This window comes from Euprymna scolopes, chromosome 27, assembly GCF_053919585.1.
Source record: "Euprymna scolopes isolate OS-2025 chromosome 27, ASM5391958v1, whole genome shotgun sequence".
NCBI classification, from domain to species: domain Eukaryota; kingdom Metazoa; phylum Mollusca; class Cephalopoda; order Sepiida; family Sepiolidae; genus Euprymna; species Euprymna scolopes.
Genome location: NC_136508.1, coordinates 42,427,103 through 42,445,826, shown reverse-complemented (window position 1 = coordinate 42,445,826; position 18,724 = coordinate 42,427,103). Strand labels below are relative to the sequence as shown.

At 34.5% G+C, this 18,724-nt stretch overlaps 1 protein-coding gene across 9 annotated transcripts in view; it reads right to left on the bottom strand.

Moving 5' to 3' along the window:
* LOC145248838 (protein c-ets-1-A-like) overlaps positions 1-18,401 on the bottom strand; it is a 423,966-nt gene extending 405,565 nt beyond the window's left edge. For 8 of the 9 annotated variants that reach the window (XM_080110549.1, XM_080110557.1, XM_080110553.1 and 5 more), the window contains exon 1: positions 17,915-18,401. The gene's annotated coding sequence lies outside the window, so the exon portion shown is untranslated. Of the gene's footprint in view, positions 1-17,910 lie in introns of all 9 variants that reach the window. The other variant, XM_080110550.1, reaches the window with a different exon arrangement.
* Between the last annotated feature and the right edge of the window lie 323 nt (positions 18,402-18,724).

Sequence of the window (18,724 nt, the reverse complement as noted above, 5' to 3'; positions counted from 1 at the left end):
TCTATATGAAATGATGATTAGATGGTCCTTGTTGTTCTGACGGACGATCATCCATGCTGAAGATGGGCGAGTGAGGATTGGGACGAGTAGAAACCTCAATAAAATTGGGCGACGTAGTCAGATAGTTGTGAGAACCGAGTCTTCCACCCTTTTCCCAGCAGCTTATCCTTCCGGGTGGGCAAATCATGAAAGGGTGTATGTGAAGAGGGAGGGGACATAAACAGACCTCTTTGTCTACGTACCCGTAATGGCACTTCAGTAACAGGCCTACATTGTTTTCAAAATAGCAAAGAAGTATTGGCTTGTTCTAACATATACATCAATTGTTTGTTTTTTTTTGTTTTTTTTTTGCAACAAATTTGCTACGTGTGTCCAAATGCATCCAGAAGTTCTTATTTACTCGCCTCCCCATGAGGGCAAAGTTAGACACAAGGTTGTTTTTTTTATGCGGATAAAAATCCAGCTCGGTAAAAGAGGATATTCTGAATTGGGACAAAATTTACAATTGACTGAGAACAGAAAAGATGAAGTGTAGTCTGAGAACAGATACTACACTTCTGTCTCTGTACAAGAGTTTTTCAAGAAAACCTAGCATGAGAGTATTTTGTTGCTACATCTGCTCCCTGCTCCAAGATGAATTCCCTTTCGGGTTCCTGCTTCCCCAGCTATACCGACATGCAGAAGTTCAAGTGTAACGTGAACCAACATGTTGCTGCCCAACTCTCCACATAGTATACATGTAGCTTGTGTCCCTAATAGTAGCCCCTTACATCAAAGTGGCAATGTGCCTTGTTTGAGGTGAAAATGTAATAAAAAAAAATAAATAAAATAAAGGAAGAAGGCCCTTGATTTCTGAAGTCCACGTCATATCTTTTGGTGTGCTTAAACCACATTAGCATACATGAGTATTAGTGCACTTTTTTAATGTTGCCTCGAGTAAAAGTTCAAAGTTCGATACTCCAGACTAGATTAATTCTTTACCTTTTGGAAAGGTAAAAAAAAAAAAAAAAAAAAAAAAAGTTTTAGAATATTCGAATATTTATGTAGGTATTTATTTACTTCTCCACAAAAGCAAAATGTGACACAAGGTTGTTTTTTAATGTGTGTGTGTGTGTGGGGGGGAACCAGCTCCCGAAAAAGGGGCAATCTGGAAGTAGGCAAAAATAAAACTGCCCCAAGGGTTTCCCCTCTCCATTGACTAAGGATAAATTAACTTGTAGCATCAGAACATATACTACCCTCTGATCCTGGCCTGTGCCAGGTAAGTATTTTTTAATGTATCTCACGGAAATCAAGTTTTAGGAAGGGGACCCTTGATTTCTGAGAAGTTTGACTTCAGTAAAATGAAACAAAGAGGATGTTGATATTTGGTGGTGGTCTGCATTCTCCAAGTGCTTGTTTTCGTTTAATAAAATATAGTGTCTGCATTCAAACTTTTTTGTTGTTGTTGTTCTGGGTTGTGTGTACTTGTTAAAATCGCCCAAAAATAAAACATGGGCATTCACAAGTTGACCGAAAAGGTAAAATCCAATAGTATACACCTTTGGAAAAAAAAAAAAAAAAAAAAAAAAAAAAAACGACAACACATCAGGGTGCAGACAGAAAGAAAGTGAGTGGCCTCTTTTTCTTTCTTAAAAAGAAAGAAAAAAAATCCATTCTTACAGTCACCACCCAAAACTCCAAGCTTTTTATATAATCAAAAACCGAACAGTCAGAAACACACATAAGATAGCCAGTAACCCGACTCTCGTGACCCCAAACTCTTTAAATGATGACCCAAAAGGTAAAACTAGGACAATCTAATCAGAAGACCCTTCTTTCCCTCCATCCACCGCTTTTCGTCGTTTTTTTTTTAATTTTTATTTTTATTATACAATGTTCACGACTGGATTTAAAACGTGGCTATCTAAGCCTCCTATCTCGAGAGACAATGAATATCCTTTAAAAAGGGTGCCTGAGTAGTTTATAGGGAAACAAAGGTTGTGCAATCTCCAACTGCACATCTCCAAAAGGCGGCATTGCTTAACTATAGGGTCAAGGTGAAATTCAAGAGCACAAACAGCCCGGTGTTCGTATTATTTAAACTATGGTTCTCCGGTTTAATGTTCTTTTCACAACGTTTCGGCCGCTGCATTTTCCGACCTTCAGATTGTGTGTGTGTATACATACACACACACACACATTATATATATATATATATATATATATATATATATATATATATATACACACACACACACATTTTTTGGGGGGAGGTTACCTATTATAATTAATAGGGCTAGGACAACAGCATATGCTTTTCATTGTTTTGACTCTCGAGTGTGTATCCATTGATATCTTATATGCTTTTATATAGAGTGATGTGGTTTTCGGTTGATTAACTGTGTCGGATATATACTCGAGAGTCAAAACAAGGAAAAGAATATGCTGTTGTCACAGCCCTAATGATTGATAAATAAAAAAATTTAATGTAAAAAATGTACGCATATATATAAAATGTAGTTTGCTTGAAGCATTGTGTTGCATGTATTTAGAGAAGTATTAGACGGCTATCACGATGCAAAAAAAATGGAAAACAGACAAAGGCAAGTGATGACTATAATGCTCCTTATCTTAGGTTGAGCATTTGGGAAGTGATACACAAATTACCATAAGCGTATGAAGCGATGCTCTTTATGCAAACAAATTGAGCTTAGGTACTTTGGACAATGTCAAAACATTGTTAATTCACTGCCCGCATAGCAGCAGCCATATAGCGCAACGGTTAGAAGCTCCGACTGTCGTTTGGCGATCGGGTTTTGATCCTGGCTTGAGGTAGTTGCTTGTCTGATGAGCTGTGAAACAGCGAAACAGTACTGTATGTGGATAATATATATATATATAAGTGAATGTGTGTGTGTGTGTGTACATTTCCTTATGCAATAACTGTCAATTTTAAGTCTACAGACTCGACATTTGATATACAGGGTACTGAGATTTGGGAAAACCTTTGTGATCGGTTTTCGGCCAGAAATTTGGCTGTTAAGGGGACAAAGTTAAACGATTTGACCTTTGAGAACTCCAACAATTTTGGGTGTAAACACCTGAGATTTTAGATATAGGTTCCTTGGACATGGATCTAACTTAATTTGAGCCCAAAACAATAAATGTTAAGGGGTCATAATAGGGGTCAAAGTTTAAAAAAATTGACAGTTTTTTTTTTTTTTTTTTGCTCAACATACGCCTCCAAACACCCGGGCAACGTCGGGCTGAAATTCTAGTATATTAATAAAGTAATAGTTGTGTAGTTCCAACAAGAGAAAAATAATGTGTATTTTAAAGAGTGTATTAGCCAGTGACAATTGTAGGTTTCTAACACTTATCATTTAATATCTTAAAATATTTTCATAACACGTTTCGAGCCTTGTTTTCGCTCTCTTCAGATATTTTTTACTCAAAAGTTATTTTAGTTAAAAGTTTATGGAATTTCCCTTTGGAAAACATTTTAGTTTTGCTAGTACAAATTTGTTTTTGAAGGGAATGCCAATATGAAACTTTCTGCCTTCAGTGAGGCAGGTTAAAAGTTCAAGTGGTCAATGTTGAGTCCATTTGGTAGGTGTGAGATCTATTTGGTGAGCATTTTTTATTAGTTTTATCGTTTTTGATGTGTGCATGGTGTTTGAGGTGTTTTCAAACCTACTAATATTCTTAACATATAGAATGATCTGTGCAATGTGAACAGTCGTGAAACAGTTGACGAACAGATAAAATTCGATGACTCTCGAGTACCAATTTTGACTCTTTAGTAGCCCTTTTTCCAGATTGCCGGTATTAAGCGCAACGTTCAATTCCTTTTTAAAAAATGAAATAAAAAATGTAAAGAAATTGAGACATGCGAATATTATGTTTTTTTCGAGTCAAGTATGCTAACTATTAGACCTATTTAGATGTCTTTAAAATCTGTTTTCAAACCTACTTATTCTTAACATAATGAAGCTGTCATGTGAACAATTCACGCATGCACAGTCATGAAAACCCGATTCAAAAGTTTTCCACATGTATGAATACTAATATTGTGACGATTGATTGGAATCAGAATCGGGAGATGGAAAAATCGGAGCTGTTTAGGGTATCGGAATCAGTATCGGAATCAGAAAAATTTGGGCCTATTTTCTGATACCAAAACCGATTCCTTAAATTATCTTTTTTATTAGAACTTGGTTAGAGAAAAATCTTCTACTGCTTGTAGTAATAATAAAATGATTATCTATTGATTTTTATTTCCAGTCAGACTAAAATCTCTAGATCACCCCCCCCTCACAAGTGTGTTTTTATGTTTGAGAAAATATTGGCACATTTAAGATGTGTTTTTATGGTAATTGGGATAAAATAACACTTATATAGGTCAATCACCTCCTCGATACAGGTCTGGAACTGGGAACATCTCTTTTCCACAAGTGCCGACAGAAGCTAAGTGAATACTCGGTGGATGGTGGCAATCAGGCTGGCTTTGGTGTTATGGGAGGTCATGTTGGTGATGGTCTCAATGTATGACCAAACTAAGTAGTCCAGCGGGTTCAGGTAAGGGCCAGTGAGAGAAGGGTAGCGCTCCTTCTGAAGCCAAGCCTGGGTCTCTTTAGATTTGCGGGCTGGTATACCCAGGGTCAGCCAGCAGCTACCCGATTGAACCAGAAGATCACCACACCACTCTTCAGCACATCCAGGTACACTTTGGTGTTGACTTTCAAGCTGACTTCAAAGATGTGAGGTGGCATGATGTGGCACTCCCTCAAAACAACACCAAAGACTATAACGGTAGCCGTAAACTTTGTTTTCATCACCCTCAGCAAGTGCCTGTTATTTGTGGCAATCCAGAGATGCATTTTGAGGGTGCTGGCAATGGTCCTGTTGTCATAACTTGGATTAGTAAAGAGTATGAGTTGTACAGCAGCGCATCTCCGATCTTGCTCGTTAAACATTGTGCAAATCCTCAAAATGCAAATCCAGATGGTTCAGGGCTTGAGGGCACAGACAAACACATCCGATGAGCTATGGTTATGGCCTTTGATGTGGTTTTTAAGTGAGGGCCACATCATGCCACCTCACATCTATGAAGTGGGCTTGAAAGTCAACAACAAAGTGTACCTGGATGTGCTGAAGTGTGGTGATCACAATTTGAAATACCCTCTGATCCATTTGGACGGAATAAAATAGGAGGCATTACTTCTGGAACGCCCTTTGCAGAAAATTTTTTACAAGGACTTTTTTCAAGCGTTAAAAAAAAAAAAAAAAAAAAAAAAGTAAAATGTTTATTTTTTATCAATTTTACAGAAATTAAAAAAAACTTAGTTTTCATCAACAATAAAAATCCTATTTAACCCCATGCTGTTGGTTAATAGCAGCCTTCCACAGGGTCCAATATTTAAACTTCTTGACCCGACATTCTCAGACAACATAACGTAGAATAAGCACATTTTCATATGTCGCCAAATCTGTTGGAAAGATAGGCTGCCTCCCTATACCAGGCTAGAAAACTTATTACACGTGTCAGTATCCTATATCTCTAGAAGGCCACCATGGATGGAGTATTGTTACCACATCTGGGATGGTGCACCAATAAAACGTGGCTCTCCCCTCTGGGACAGTGTGCAAAATTGAATAACTAATATTTAAGGAGATTAGAAGGTAAGCCACAGTTTACTTTTTTTTTGCTTTTTAGTCCTCACATTCTGTGGGCAATGTTTTGGACAAAGGGGAAAGAATTGCTGTTTTTTTTTTGTCATAATCTATTCATCTAACACTTATTAGTAGCTAGATTTTGACCTTGAAGTAGTATTTCCTTAGCTCATTACATGAAGTTGCTTCATACCTTGTCTGGAGTGATTTTCAAAAAAAAAATAAAATAAAATAAAATAAATAAATAAAAAATTGAAAAAGAATAAATAAATAAACAAAACTAATAGTCCTGCACTGGTGATACATTTTTAGGTTTGTTTTTCACGGAATACGCTCCAACGAACCTACAATATTTGTATTATCTAAACAAAAATACTCCAAACCGGAAGTAATATCCCACCTCTTCACTCCTCCACTTCTTCCACATGTGGGAAAATTCTCTATTCTAATAATTTCTTTTTTCGAATTGCTATCTTAAAATTCCCTCTCCACTCCCTGTTTCCTTGGCTGAAGCAAAATATGCAAAAATTTAAACGCAATGTGAATAATAACAAACTCCACACATACACACAACTTACAGAACAAACCTATCATGGTAGGATGCGCAACAATATTCTTTTCAATTGAAAATACCTTAATTAAATATATACTAGCAGAACCTGTGGAATTCTACGGTAGTTAAAAATTTTTGAAACATAAATAAAATGAACAAAAAGGAAAACAAAACAAATAACGACCAATTCAAAGCAATTTTTTTAGCAGATTCTTTTTTAAACTTTTAAAGCTAAAAAGAATTGATTAAAAAAAATTTACATTTTTTGTCAATGAAAATTTAACACACAACACATTTTTTCTGAATATTTTCTTTATGTCAATTCATTTGCACATGTTTTTTTTTAATTTCAAAAAGAAACTAGACTAGAAAAAAAATACAGTCTCCTCTCAACGTGACATTTTTAATTATAAAATAAAATAACCAATTTGAAACCGTAAACAGACGACCATTTTAATTTTTCTTTTGAAAATATTAAGAGAGGAAATTGTTTTAATGATTTTTAACTGATAAAGAGCAACTATAAAGTGAAGCAATTCATTTGTTTGCGATGATGGTTTTTGTGACACTGGACGTACGGACGAGTAAATTGATATTTAGATACCGAAATATAAACAGACACACATAAATTAAAATTACATGAAAACTAGAAAATGCCAAGGAAAATTTTTTATCAAATTATGAAATTTTTTTCATTTAATAAAATTTTCCTTGGTATTTTCTAGTTTTCACATAATTTTAATTTACTTACAAAATGTCCTCTAAGATGTGACAAGTCATATATATATATATATATATATATATATATATATACTAGTATGGGTTCCCGGTGTTGCCCAGGTGTTTGGAGGTGTATGCTGAGCAAAAAAAACAAAAAAAAAACAGTACCCTGTATATCAAATTTCGAGTATGTAGACTAAAAATTGACAGCGTTATTGCTTGGGGAAATGTACAGACACACATACAGGCACTTTAACTTTTATAGATATATAGATCTATATATCTATAAAAGTGAACGAGTCTGTATCTGTCTGTGTGTGTGTGTACATTTCCCTACTCAATAACTCCAAATTTGATATACAGGGTAATGAGATTTGGGAAAATCGATCTGATCCGTTTTCGGCCAGAAATTTGGCTGTTAAGGAGTCAAAGTTCAACGATTTGACCTTGGAAAACTCTACCAAACTCCTCCGCCAATTTTGGGTCAAAACACTTGAAATTTTAGATATAGGTTCCTTGGACATGGATCTAACTTAATAACTTGATTTGAGCCCAAAACAATAAATGTAAAGGGGTCATAATAGGGGTTAAAGTTTAAAAAAATTGACGGCTTTTTATTTTTTGCTCAACATACACCTCCAAATACCCGGGCAGCGCCGGGCACCCATGCTAGTATATATATATATGTGTGTGTGTGTGTGTGTGTGTGTGTGTGTGTGTGTGTGTGTGTGTGTGTGTGTGTGTGTGTGCCTGCAGGTGTGTGTTGAGCAAAAAAAAAAAAGAAACGTGACGCGTTAGCTGTTGCGCTCATCGCCAAACGGGAAGTGGCGTAGGTTTTAATTAAGGCTAGACAATCTAAAAAAGGGGATGAATTTCGGAAATATCGGCGAAAAAAGCGACCCCCTCCTTATAGAAAAGTGCCCTGTTGAGGCTGAAGGAATTAATGTTTTGAGCCAATTTTTCGATATTTGCCGTCCGAAGGATCGAGCTTAAAAAAGATATCGATCTCGTGAAAATTCGTCACATCTGTCGAAAGTTTTAGGCAGACATACATACATCTAAACATACAGGTGAGATCTATATCAGATGTACGTTTGAATTATTTAATCCAAAAAGTCAGCCAAACAATAAAGAGAAAAAGAGAATGGGAGAGAAAAAAGAAAGAGATAAAGAGAAAACGAGAAAAAGAAAGGAAAGAAAGAGAGAGAAAAAATATGCATAGAAAAATAGAGATAAAAGAGAAAGAAAACAAGTATTGACTTGAATGATCGACGAGAAAATGTCCGAAAAGAAAAATTTACGCAAACGCAGCGTCAATAAACACGATTTCCTTTCACGATTCTTTCTACCATTCTCGTTTTAAAATTATCGGAAAAGAATCGAGGAGTTATTCGATTTCCTATTCTCTATTTCAAAATTACAAAATACGCAATAAGTATCTTTTATTTGCGCTTAATTTGCCTTTTGAACAGAGAATTTGGGACGCTGAAAACGCACAGAAACGATTATAGTTGAGAGAGAGAGAGAGAGAGAACACACGTAATTGTGAAGTCAGTGTTGCGCAATAACCAACCACACCTTTCCTGCATCGGTACTGCTTGCATCTAGTGAAAAAGAGAAATCCAGATCGACTGGAATCAACGCCGAAATAAGCAGAGATCACATAAAAACACCCTGATATTCTCCAATTGGTTACCCAGCAGGTACTGACTAGGCTTCACGTTGCTTAACTTCAATGATCTAACGAGTACTGGTGTGCCACAGTTAAAAGCTCAATGTAAACATTTAAAATGTCTTTATGGATATACGTCGGCATCTTTCGGTAGGTTACGGTAAGCTGCCGGAAAATCAGCTGGAAAAAGCTGACGCGATTTGCCACTCAGCAATCTGTCGATGTTTTCATTAATACGAAAAGAAACAAAACTTTCTGATATTTTTCTTGACAAAAACAGGTTTTTTTACAAAAAACTAAAACTAAAACAAAAACAAACAAACAAACAAACAAAAAACTCATTTTGTAATAAAGCGCGGATGCACGTATAACAGCTGTATGCGAAAAAAACGAGCCGCGTGCGAGGTGACGTCACAGCAAGGAAGAAGGAAAAAATGATAAAAATAACTGTGCGCAGACCGATAATCACGTTAGAGAGAGAGAGAGAGAGAGAGAGAGAGAGAGAGAGAGAGAGAGAGAGAGACGTGTTACACACATGGGTAGAGAGCGACAGGTTTGAACAAGAGACAAGACGTTATTCTGGAAAGTACTAGTAAATAAATGTCTGTTGTTTAAACTGGAAATAAAGCGAGTCGAATTCTTCCCTTCTGTTAATTGCGACGAGCTCTTCATGTAAACGTTCACAACGTTAAAATTTTATCGAAACCACTCTTAAAATAAAAATAAAAAGCACACTTTTTAAATACTTTTGAATTCATCGTCTAGCAGTGCTCGCGTAGTTTATTTATTTATTTATTTTTTTACTGCTCACCGTAAACTGTCGGAAGATGATGACGTGAACTTTGGGTATGGTTGTGGGTCAGTATCCTGTCGACTAATGGCGATGGGAGGCACTCATAAAGCTAAGCCAACTCAAAATAATACCCGGTGTGAGGCGACATTGATAGATAGAACCAGTTGAGGATGTCTCGCGTGGTGGAACTGGTCACTTCACTCTTCTGCCGTTATATGTCAACACTCTGGACCCACACGTTGTATGCAGGCAGTTGTAAGGAAACAAAGAAAAAGAATTCGACTCACTTTTTTTCAGTTGAAACAAGACATTTATTTACAGGTACTTTCAGAATAATGCCTTGTGTCATTTTCAAAAAAACTTCTCGTACTCCAATGTGCGTAACAAGACTCTGCCATGTCAAACACGTGGTACTCTGCCTTTGTCCGGTAATTTTTAGGATACCTCTTTCCTTGTCGCTCTTAGGCCACGTGTGTAACGGCTCTATTTATCTCTTCTTGGGCCATGTTTTTCTTATAATCATTTCCTTTCCTTCTTTCTCGCTATGACGTCACCTCACACATGGCTCGGGCATTTGCATACGTTGGCAGTTGTTGCTGCCCTAGGCGCGTACGCGCGCTGTTACAGTTAGAATTTGAAATCTGCCGAGAAGACCGGCGTGTTTTGATCGCTTATGACCCCCCACCCCAACTTCCTTTACCTTCGTACAAAAGTTGACGTTCACCTGAAGTTAAGCGTAATTTAATCCGATTAGCTTGGATTAAAATAATCTTTTTCCGTAAGTGTTTAACAACTTTTAAATTTAAAAAATGATAAAATGTTTATATTTAACTAACAGGCCGCACGACGTTGCCAGGTGGGAAAACACGCTTAAATATATTTTAGTTTATAGAGGATTTCGTATTTATTATTATATATTATTTATGCCCAATGTATAGGTACTGATTTCAAAAGTGTGTATGTAATATATATATATATATATATATATATATATATATATATATATATATATAACTTGTGTGACATAAGTTAGAATCGAAACTAAAACATAGCCTTAGTCGTTACCATTTGAGTTATCGTCAGAAAGATAAGAAATATTTAAAAATGAACCGACGTTAACGCATATACTTGCGCACTTTAAGTTGACTTACGCTTGCCAAGTTCCAAATTTTTTTTAAAATTTGACCCCTGAGCAGCTATTTTTACAGCTAAAACTTAGAAAAGAACAGTCTGACCCCCCCCCAAATAAACTGCAATCATTTGAGGATATGGGGCAGAGAAAAGGGAAGGTCAACCCGTAATGGTGATTATGACCAGCTTCATTCACTCTAAGTAGTAGTACCTGTCAGACTTCAAAACATAAAGGTTTGTATCTATCTGTACATTGATAGAAGATAAAATGGCGGTCCATAATAGATAGCAATTAAAAAAAAGTTCCCACATTTTGGAAATGGATTCGATGCGAATTGTTTTAATTATTTCTGAATCTTGCATCTTACATCGCTATGCATTTTTGCCTTTGAATAGTTTTTGTATTTTTCTGACGAGTTCACAGAGAAATTAAACTATCCGTGACGATGACTCCAGAAGGATTGGAAAGTACTCGGACTTACGACAAATATGGCGATTACATCAGCCAGTTCCTGCCAAAAGTGAAGACCTTTATTCCGAAGTTGGAAAGGATAAAAAACAGAATTAATAGACAAAAAACGTCTATTTTATTTAATGAACTCTATGATAACCTGTCTGTTTAAATGTTTGTATGTCTACCTAAAACTTTCTACAGAGGCGACGGATTTTCACGAGATCGGTATCGTTTTGAAGCTCGACTCTTTGGACGACAAATATCGAAAAATTAGCTAAGAACATTAATTCCTTCACCCTAAACTGGGCACTTTTCTACAAGGAGGGGGTTGATTTTTTCGAAAATCGTCCTCCTCTTTTCGATTGACTAGCCTTAATTCAAACCTTCGCCACTTTCGATTTGGCGATGGACGCAACGGCAAAGACGTCACTTTTTTTCCACGTTCTTCTCCTTCGCGATACAGATTCGAGTCTGCCAGTCTGCTGCCACTTTTTTTTTTTTTTTTTTTGCGCTCAACTAGGCTAGTTTACACACACACACACACACACACAAATTAAGCAAAGTTATGACTGGTCAGTACTAAAATGGGTGACCATTTGATAATTCCAGGTGCTGTATGTGCTCTCCGCTTATCTCGGCATTGTTTCCAGTCGTCTAGCACTTCTCTTTGCCACTGGACTCAAACAGTGCTGATTCAGGAGAAGTGTGGTTAGAGATTGCGCAACCCTTGCCTCACAATTCCACGCGCAACTTACTTCACAGGGGGTATCCATTGTCTCTTGAGATTGAACGGAGATATCGATTATATATGTACATAACGTAAATGTGAGAGAGAGAGAGAGAGAGAGAGAGAGAGAGAGAGAGAGAGAGAGAGAGAGAGAGAGAGAGAGAGAGAGAGAGAGAGAGAGAGACTTATGTCTATATTTTTTGTGAATGATATAAGCAGGTCAGGTTCTCTCTACTACTTTTACAACTACACAGACTTTATCCGTTATGTAAGAAGCCGGTTTCTTAAGCTGTGCTCGACTTTAAACCGCCTACCATTACTACGCGTGCGTAATCGGTTTCGTTGGCTTTTTTCCCCCATTCATTTCCATCTTGACACACTTTTCAGTGTTTAAATACGAACAATTCAAAGCAAGTTTTACCGATTTTTAATTGTACTAACCAGACACTTGGTTCATTTAAAACTGGCTGTACCTATCCGCCGTTGCCCGGGAGTCATCGTAATAATAATAATAAATAATAAAAAGCTTGGTCATCTTCAACTTTTCAGCTTTAAAATGGCTCCCACTTAAACATTATCTTAACTAAATTAGTTCTGATTTTATAGCGATTTGAGGGCATTTTTTTTTTTTTTTTACTATAGACAACAAAACGAAAAAGTTGTGAAAATAAAAATAGATAACAAATATTATCAAAAGGCAAGTTACTCTTCTATCTAGCTGGATAAATTTTTTGAAAAATTAATGTTAACATATTTTAAAGCGTTTATTCAGTTCGTAAAACAAGTAGCGTCACGTGTTACATACACGAGAATGCCGGGCATGAGAGGGTCACATCTATGGAGTCTTCATAATCGATCAAAAATAGACACTTGGGGGTAGGTTTCTACCAGTATTTTGTTTTTCTATTTTTGAGCGATTATCGAGACTCCAAAGATGTGACCCTGTTATGTCGGCCGTTTTTTTTTTTTTTTCGTGCTTTCACGTAAAACAATACTTTTCCGAACTAACAATTATTTGTTATATACTTTTTTTTACCATTTTTTTCGTTTTGTTTTTTATAGTAAAAATAAATAATTTGCTTTAATAATTTGAGGACTAAAACACAGCGTAATAATATAGCCTAATTATTATTACGTTATTTTTTGGCTAGCAAATTATTAATTGAACTTGATTATTATAAATCATAACTAATCTGTTGAAATTATACTGCTTCAATGGCAGCCATCTTAAAGTTTAAAAAAATTGGAGATAACCATTTTTATTAAAGCCAAATTATATTTTTTAAAGTAGGATGTTACAATTTAAATATACCAGTGATATTTTAGTTATTAGACTAAATACAACTATAATTTCGTCATGGTAATATTTTAATCTTTATTTATAATATTGGATGCAAATAGATTTCAATGGGGATTTGATGAGAATTAAAAGACCAAGACTTTCATTTGTATTTAAATGTTTTGAAATATTTTTCAACTTCCAAAGCGTCGCGCAGTAATCCATTTTTTTTTTTCACAAATATTAACACAATATTAAAATGACGCAGAAGCCGAGATGCATTCTGGCGGATTTAATTTCGTCTCTAAATTATCCTTTGAAAATGTGATTTTTTTTTTTAAAGTTCGTTTGAAACAATCGATTAAGAGACACTGATAAGTCACGTAGAGGCGAGAAACACAGACGCACGAGAAGCGTTTCATTTTATTAATGTGGGGATTATATCTAAGTTGAGGTTCTTCTTCAATAGATTAGTGGCGCCTTCAGTAGCTGGGAGCAAAGTGTAGTAGCTGTTCTTATACTACACTTCATCTTTTATCGGCCAGTGAAGTAGAAATACTTCAAGACCGAGGAAATTAAAATTTTTGTTTCAATTCAGAGTGCTTTTTTTTGGGGGGGGGGATATGGACTTTTCTCCCACATCAAAAACCGACACTGTGTCGAAACCCTCGTGTCGAGGCAAGTAAATAGAGATCTTTTGGAACTGTGTGTGTATATATATATATATATAAAATATACACACACTTTATGGCATTTTGTACTACTTGTAGGAAGCAACCTAATAAATGTCACGCTAACATTTATTGGGTTGGTTTCTATCAGTATTTTGTTTAATTTTCTGCTTTTGAGCGATTACCGAGGCTCCAAGGATATGACCCTCATGTCCGCATTTTTTTTCCTTCACGTAACACTCGACACTACTTGTTTTTCAAACTGAATAAATGCTTTAATATAAATTAAGTTACTAAAAACTCATCCAATTAGGTAGAATAGTATTTATCTTGCCTTTGGTAACACTTTTTTTTTTTATCACTTTTTCGTTTTGTTGTCTATAGTTAAAAAAAAAAAAGAAAAAAGAAAAAAAAAGGCTAAACCTTTAATTCAAACAAAATATTATTTCACCTTGGTCCTTGGGAAAATCAATTTCGCATTTTCTACCGGAAAGAAGTCAATGAATCGTCTTATGTTTAATGGAAAAAAAAAATCAGATAACAATGTTTAATATGTCCGTTAATTCGAGAATTAAGATTTATTTGTGCTTCTAAATGAAGATAACCAGGACTTATTTACTAAATAAGAACTCGTCTGTTCTTTTCTAGATATTATGTTTAAAATTCAATCTAAAAAGAAGAAAAAAAAGGCGGACCTGAACAAGAATCACTCCCTGTATAATTTTAACCGGTATTCTCCAGTTGGTATTTTTTTACGACCTAACTCAGCGTAGCATAAACACCCATAACCTCCCTGTGTTAAGAACGACTTTCGGAAAAAAACACACGAAACCTCGAAAAATATAATACATACAAATTCTCGTTCAGGTCCACAAAAAAAAAAAAAAAAAAAAAAAAAATTATGATGTCCGTACCTATCATGAAACGAAAATATTTCCAAAATCACTTAAATTGAACAAATACTTTTTTTTTTTTAAATAGAGAATATCAATGTTTTAAACGATTTTAAGCGATTAATGTGAAACCGTTAGCCTTCCAAGGCTAAATACACAAGTTTGAATTATTGTGGCCTTATCTGCCTTGATTTTTCAAGATGGCTACGCGAGACAGTCCTTTTTCGCTTATTCATAAATTTGTTTTTTTTAGTTAAAATTAAAAATACTTGATCAATTTACGTGATTTTTGGAATATGTCTTCGTTCCATGACGGTTATGTACACTATGAAGATTTTTCTGTATAAAAAAAAAAAAAAATAATTTTTTACTTGCACGAAAGTCTAAACAAAAGAAAATCAAATAGTTTTGTGCATTGCAAAAATTAAATCAGATCGAACATTTAAACATGAGGAAAAAAAAATCGATCCTTGAAATAATAATTAAAATATATATATATATATATATATATATATATATATATATATATATAGTAGGCGGACCGTAAGAATCTTGCCTCACTTGATACTAGTCTACCAGATTACAAAAAAAAAAAAAAAAAGTAAATATTTGTACGGGTGCTTAGTTTCGATCACCCATTTTAGAACCACTATCTTTTTTTAGGCCAAATTCCTCGAATTTAGCCCTTTTTAAAAATACTTTAGTTTTCTTTTTGTTTTGGATTTCGCTTTTTAAAATAATCTTAAAAATGCAAAATTCCCAAAATTTGGCTCAAAAACGTCGAGTGGTTCTAAAATGCGTGATCGATTTACTAGAGCATTGCATTAGAAACTGAGCACCCCTACGAATATTTAAATATTGACTAAGAATTTTTTTTTTTTGGGGGGGGGGTATTTGTACAGTTTAACTAAGACATTAAAAAAATGAAAATATCGAAAAAAAAAGTTTAAATTGTATGTATCCGTTATGGAACGAAGTTCTCCGAAAAAAAAAATTTCACTTAATTTTATCAAGTAGTTTTTTTTTTTTTTTTTTTTTTACAGCGAAAAAACAATTTGTTATGATTCCGAGCAAAATTTTCGATGTTTAGGAAGAAAAGCTAGTATTAAAGATGGGGAGGGGTGTCAGCGCTTTAACTGGAGTTATCTCCCTTTGTCATTTCTAAAATTCAAACAATTTTTTAAAAATCCAAGATGGCTGCCTTCAACGCGCTCTCATAAAAACGTGTTTTTCCGCTGTAAAAAAAAAAAAAAAAAAAAAAACTACTTGATGAAATTAAGTGAAATTTTTTTTCGGAGAACTTCGTTCCATAACGGATACATACAATTAAAATTTTTTTCAGTATTTTCATTTTTTAATGTCTTTACTAAACTGTACAAGTACCATATTTATTTTTAATAATCTGGTCATTTTGTGTTTGTTCGATAATAATCCGGTAAAAAAAATGGAAATAAAAAGTAGAGAGTAGTGGGTGTGTATGCGTGGGAGGGGGGATATTCTTCAGGTCCGCCGAATGGTACTTGTATAGAGAATGTACCGTGCAGAAACAACGTTTATTATTTAGTAACCCATTCTTAACATGGGGAAGGGAGGGCGTTTTGTAATTAGTCTGTACTTTCACTTAACATTTTAATAAACAAAAGATACTGCAAAACTTGAATATGGGTGAAACCTTTTATGCACGTAATATTAAAAAAAAAAAAAAAAAAAAAAAAAAAAAAAAAAAAATAGCACGGTATTTTATCTGCATAAGTACCAAGAAACTGGTTATTTATTCGAAGAAATGAGCGACAGGCAGTTTTTTTGGTGTTTAAGATACAGTCGACAGATCGATTTAAAAAAAATAAATATGCCGTTTTAAGTAAAAATAATATTACGTATTTGTCATGTCGAAAATAGTAATATATCCAAAAATTACGAAAATTCGACGAGTAGGACAGCTGCTGATGTTATAGTTTTAGTATAAAAAGTCTAGCGCTCTCGCTCTACGCCATGAACAAGTAATTTAAGATATTTGTTCCGAGTTATGTCCCCTGCGTGTAGACTCTTCACTATTTTATAACGTCTAATAAAAATGCAATTTTACCCAAGTTTCCGTAAAAATTATTTTTACCTTTAAATAACTATGAATTTTCGTAATTTTTGGATATATTACTATTTTCGACATGGCAATCCAATAGGTAATATTGTTTTTGTTTAAAACGATATATGTGTAATATATATATATATATATATATATATATATATATATATATATATATATATATCGATCTGTTGAATATATTAATAAGCACCAGGTGTTTTTTTTGTTTTTTTTAAGTAACCCAAAATATTCGCGTAGGAAATTAAAATGCTATTAAAAGAATTTATAAATAATCGCAATTGAATTCGACAATAAATTTACAATAAAAAACTCCATACGCATTGTTAGAAAGACAATTTACGCACACAGAAATTAGATATTAGTAAGAAAACAAAACAAAAGATTATTATAATGGGTGGAGTGAGTGTTGAGCGGAGAAAAGGGGTACAAACAGGTCGAGGTTGCATTTGCGGTATCGCCATGTTTCTTATAAGGATCAGGGTTTGTAGTTAATGGATATCATGCAGAAAAATTAAAATCGAAGATAAAAAAGACTTAGAAAATAAATATAAAAATGCCGGTTTTACTGTATTTTTTGTAAGTGTCGGGGTCTATTGCTATGGACATAAGAGATAACATTTAAACAGTATAGTATTTTTTATAGAATCACTCCCGTCTTTAAACCGCGTTTTCGTTTTCCCTTTGGATTATATAGGTAAAAAAAAAAAAAAACAAACAAACAAAAAAAAAAACGGCAGTACTTATGCACTTATATTAACGTGCTAAAATAATAACGCTATTATTTTGAAAGCTATTCTTAACATACGGAAGGAAATTGTTCTGTACTTCCGCCTAGCAATTTAATAGTAACTTCAATTTAACTGGAAAATACTAAAAACTAGCACGGTAATAAAGCATCAGGACGGCTTTGAAACAGGAGTGATGATATTCTATTACAGAACAAAAACATTCGTTTGGAGACTGGAATGATTCTATTAAGATTACAAAAAGCTTTTCAAAGCCTTTAAACTGCCAATCGACAAATATTTTTTGACTTGAATTAAAATTGAAAAGTGAACGCGCCCCTGTCCTACAAAAGAACCAAAAGTTGGAGACGTTTTTTGAAACTTTAATTTTTTTGTTTGTTGTTGTTTTGTTTAACTAGAGATTAATATAAATATTTCTTTAAAAAAATAAAATTAACAATGAAAAACGCAAAAAAGGTAAGCCGGAGAGGGGGGGGGGGACAAAAACACAAGACAAAACAAAAGAAACCAACCTACTTTTCTGTCTAATTTTTTTTTTTGTATATGTGAACGAACGAACGAGGTCAAAAAGTTTGTAAGCGTAGGTGTGCGCACAAGGGAGAAGAATCTGGACCAAGTTAGAAAGTTTTTCTTTTTGGGTTTCGTTCCAGAGATTTATACGTATTTATACTCTTTTGTCAGAACTTTTGTCTTAGGTCGCTAAAACTTTCAGCAGAAACAAAGCAGGAAGATTGAACTTTTGTAGTTGTTGTCTAAAATACGGAACGAGAAAGAAGAAATAACGAGTCTGGTGTCTGGCATGGAGTAACGAAGCGATAATTGTTTGAATGGTTTTTCAAAAGAAGAAGAGAAAAGAAAAAGGTAAAGTCGGCAAAGGGCAACTGTCAGTTCGAGAGAATAAAGAGAGATACGCACTACACTAGACAGATAAGAGAAGAAAAGAAAGAAGGAAGGAACGGACGGTAAAAAAAAGAACAGGTTTAAACAAAACAACAATAATAACAAAAAGAGGGCACTTGCTTCTTGTTTCAACTAATTAATGGGGAAAGTTGCGCGCGGCCTCCGAACACCGGGCAAAAGCGACGCGCTAATTGGTTCGTTTTGTTTACAAATAACAAAGAAGGAGGAGCTAGAGGGGGGTTCTCTTTGATGGTAGACGATGTTCCATTAGTTATAGATTACAAACAAACAAATAAATACGTAAAATCAACAACGCAAACACTATTTTCATTTCTCCGTTTTTAAAAGACGTACATATCCCCGACAAACCCGCTTAACAACAAAATCACACCCCTTCACTATTGAGGTCCCTAAGATTTCTACTTT